General features: G+C 41.7%; 1 non-coding gene across 1 annotated transcript; it reads right to left on the bottom strand.

Moving 5' to 3' along the window:
- Positions 1-3,734: 3,734 nt before the first annotated feature.
- Positions 3,735-3,843, bottom strand: LOC119472489. Its single transcript, XR_005201641.1, has one exon. It is a non-coding gene; the product is annotated as a U6 spliceosomal RNA (small nuclear RNA).
- Between the last annotated feature and the right edge of the window lie 678 nt (positions 3,844-4,521).

Below are 4,521 nucleotides of genomic sequence, written 5' to 3' on the forward strand. Positions count from 1 at the left end.
CTTCACAGTTGTTAATCAGCTATCCAGTGTTAACAAGAAGATCAGATTCAGAAGTATGCAAATCCACCCTCAATTCTTTCTCCTAATCACTCGGCAGTCCACCTTAGGAGCTGGCTAATGAGCTGACCATCTAACAGCCTCCTGCGAACTACCAAGTCTCCTATTCTTAATGATCACTTTCAAAATGGGATATTTTTGTTTCAAATACATAGGCCTATTCAATACCCTGAAATAAGTAACTTCAGCAACTTTCTGACAAAATTTTATCTAAATTAGGCAATGCTAAAACTGAGTAAATTATAATAAAATTGAAGAAATGTCCAGCCAATGGGGAATTCACATTCAACACTTGGGGACCTTCCTATCCCCAGAGACTGAGTCCCAATCTTTGTTCCTTTTTTTTTTCTTTCCCTGGCAGAGTTGCACTCTGTCACCCAGGCTGGAGTGCACTGGGACTATCTCGGCTCACTGCAACCTCGCTCGCTCATACGGCTCCAATGACTGGAGGAACACCAGAGTCCTCGGTCTCGCACAGGTTTATGTAAAACAACACGGACATACATGGAGTGGTTTTAAGGAACAAAAAGTTTAATAGGCAGGAAAGAAGGAAAAAAAAAACAGCTCCCCTATACAAAGACAGAAGGAGCGTGGACTCAAACAAAGAGGAAACCCCCTGTGTGGTGGAAAAGTGGCTGCTCCTATGAGGAGGCTGGAGGCGGTGGTGTTGGATTTCCATAGGGCCCAGAGGATTGGTTTAACCAGGTGTGTCATTTACATAACCCAAGAAAAACCTGGCCCTCCCACCTTAGCCCTGTAACATGCAAATGCAGGTCGCTGTGGTGTTCTGAACACGTGGTGTTTTCTGGAGGTGGCCATGGCGACACACACCTAGTGACAAGGAAAAGACGGCGGGAATCTCCATATTGAGTGAACCCAGTTTCTAATGGCCGGTATTTGCATGTTAAAGCATGGCAGCCGGACCCTTCAAACCACCTTTTTTGTTAGAAAAGAGATGGTTCGGGCGTTGTTTCTTATTACAGGAAAATTTCCACCGAGAACCTTTATTCTATCCACCTAAAAAGTATTTCTTAAAAACTCCTGTACCATCACCTCCCAGATTCAAGCAATTCTCCTGCCTCAGCCTCCCGAGTAGCTGGGATTACAGGCACCTACCACCATGCCCAACTAATTTTTGTATTTTTAGTAGAGACAGGGTTTACAACCATGTTGGCCAGGCTGGTCTCAAGCTCCTGACCTCAAGTGATCTGCCTGCCTCAGCCTCCTGAAGTGCTGGGATTATAGGCATGAGCCACCGCACCCAGGCCCAATCTGTGTTTCTATTATCAAAGTCTCATCCTTTGAATGTGTCTTCCTCTAACAAGTTCAAAATAGGACCCCTATTCTGAAGTATTACATTAAGTCTTATGAAAATGCCAATCTAATGACTTTTGATCAACAAACATAGCGATTTTGTGGCTCAACTTAATATACTGGCCCTCAGAGGTTTTGGAAGAGAATTGAGTTTTTTAAAGCATACAAAGCATTCTAATAATAATCATTGTAATTACCAACCTTATTGAATCATTCATTTAATCCTCACATTTAACACTCATTTCACAGATGTGAAAACTGAGCATAAAGAAGTTGAGTAAGGCCAGATGCAGTGGCTCATGCCTGTAATCCCAGAACTTTGGGAGGCCAAGGTGAGAGGATCACTTGAGGCCAGGAGTTCAAGACCAGCCTGAGCAACATAGTGAGACCTCATCTCTATAAAAGCTTTCTAAATTTTTTTTTTAATTTTTAAAAAATTAGAGTACACCTGTAGTACCATCTACTTAGGAGGCTGAGATAGGGGATCCCTTGAGCCTGGGAGGGTGAGGCTGCAATGAGCCAAGAATCCACGACTGCACTCCAGCCTCAGCGACAGAGCAAGGCCCTGTCTCAAAAAAAAGAGTTGAGTACATTGCTCAAGGTCACAGACTGGCAAAGGCCAGATTCAACACAGGCTTGTCTGATACACAGGCATTAACCACTGTGCTGTATTTCCCGAAATGTTTCTGTTGATAATAAAGGGACTCCCTCTGATCCCATACACTTTTCTAATCATTCAGACTTTTACTTTTTCCACTGAGATCCATAAGGGATAAAGTTACACATGGGCACTAAGGGTATGCAACACAGCTATTGTGTGGGTGCACACGTGTGCACATGCAGCATGCTCCTGTGGAAGTGTGTGCCATATGTGGAAATTAGGCTGTGATCATGTGGTACGAACAACAACCTTTGATAGTTTAGAATACTGAAGATTTCTAATTTTACGAACAGGACAGACTCAATGTTTTGAAAACTCTCCCACCATTAACACAGAGTAATGCCACATGTAACATCCATTTGAATGCATAGCAGCCTGGTAAGGTGGGCTCATGTCTGTAATCACAGCATTTTTGGGAGGCCGACGCGGGTAAATTACCTGAGGTCAGGAGTTCGAGACCAGTCTGCCCAACACGGTGATACCGCATCTCTACTAAAAACACAAAAATTAGCCAGGTGTGGTGGTGCATGCTGTAATCCCAGCTAATCTGGAGGTTAAGGCAAGAGAATTGCTTGAACCTGGGAGGCAGAAGTTGCAGTGAGCTAAGATCACACCACTGCACTCCAGCCTGGGTGAGAGAGTGAGACTCTGTCTCAAAAAAGAAATGTAAACCATTTGAATGCATAATTAAGCTTACAAGAAAGTAGGAGAACTCCCCAGAGCTCAGTAATGAAGCTCTGGTTTCTGAAAACCAGAGCATTATGTGAGTGAGTTGATGTGACAATTAACCTGGAATGGTCGGGTTTATCTCCACCTTGACGTATCTTAGGAATTTGGTTTTAACATGCACACAGTGATAAAGCAAAAGACCTTGAGACTGCCAAGTAGGAAGCTGAAGTAAAAGCCACCCTTCCTCCCTTCCCTGTCTCCACATACAGCACAGGAAAAGGGTGGACTAGAAAAATATCTCTCTACCAGCATAATAAGATGATGTGGAAGTTTGTCTCCTCTGACCTACCTAGACTCTGAATAGAAAAACAAAAAAATGAGTTTTCTTATTGGCAAGTCAATTATGGATCAATGCCATGTGAGGGCCCAGAAACCCCCAAGCCAAAAAAAAGTAACACATAAATAGATCCTAGGATGTTTACATCACTGGATCACTTGGTAGAAGAAAACCACAAAGGAGGGACACACTCACCACTATACCTACAAATAGAGCCCTGCTGAAGATGAACTCATAACATACAATCACACAACTCAGAACTTAATAATCCATCATGAGAAAGAGCCTGCAGAAGTAACAAGCATGTAACAAAGTTCATTAGACTCTCAGAGCTTCAGGTTGCTGAATAAGAGAGTTAAGATGATAAAACAAAGACATAAAGGAGAAAAGTTAACATAGAAGACAGTATAGAAAAAAAAACTTCTGAAATGAGAAATGGAATCACTGAAACAGAAAACCCATTAGTCAAATTTGGCAGCAGCTTAAACCAGCTGAAGAGGGAAGAGTAGACTATGACAGAACTCAGGAAATTGCCCAGAATGCAAAAGACGTAAAACATGGAAAAGGTTCAAGAGAGTTTAAGAGACACAGAAGAGAGAATGAGAAGATTAATACACATCTAATTGGAATTCCAGCAGAAACAAAGAGATGTGAGAGAGGTTATATATATATATATATGGAAAGCTTCAAATATATATATATATGGAAAGCTTCAAAAATTTGTATGCCATCCTTGCACAGGCACCATGCTGATCTTCTCTGTATCATTCCAATGTTTTAGTATATGTACTGCCAAACCGACCACAACAACAGAAATTTATTTCTCAGAATTCTAGAGGTTGGGAAGTCCAAGATCACAGTGCCAGCCAACTTGATTCATGGCGAGGGTGCACTTTCTGGCTTGCAGACAGCTGTAAAGCTCTGGTGTCTCTTCCTCTTCTTATAAGGCCATGAGCCCTATTGTATTGGGGCCCCATTCTTAGTATAGTCACACTGAAGGATAGAGCTTTAACATATGAATTTGAGAGGAGACATAATTTAGTCCATGCCAGACCCCCTATTCTGGAGGCAGAGAATGTTCTTAGTTTAGGGCCTAGTTTTATATCCTGGGAATGGTTTCTTAATGCATTATTCTCCACAGTTCTGGGCGTCTTCTGGCTCTGTTTTCCAAGAGTTCCTATCTACACAACTACTTTGTAGAGTGCAATATCTAGTAAGGTGGAAGGTGCCTATAACCTGTGATCCACCAATTTCACTTCTAGGAAGTAGAGCCACAAGTTACTAACTTTGTGACCTTGAGCAAATAACTTCCGTCTGTGCCTCAGTTTCCCCATCTGCAAAATGGAGAAATAATATTGAGCTCCTCATAGTACTATTATAAGAATGAAATCAATCAATACTTGCCAAGTGTAGTGGCACTTAATATGCACTATTTTTGAAATAATCTCAATATAGATCTATTTGTTTTTTTTTTTTTTTTTTT

This window comes from Cebus imitator, unplaced genomic scaffold (genome assembly GCF_001604975.1).
Source record: "Cebus imitator isolate Cc_AM_T3 unplaced genomic scaffold, Cebus_imitator-1.0 Scaffold5, whole genome shotgun sequence".
In the NCBI taxonomy this organism is placed as follows: Eukaryota; Metazoa; Chordata; class Mammalia; order Primates; family Cebidae; genus Cebus; species Cebus imitator.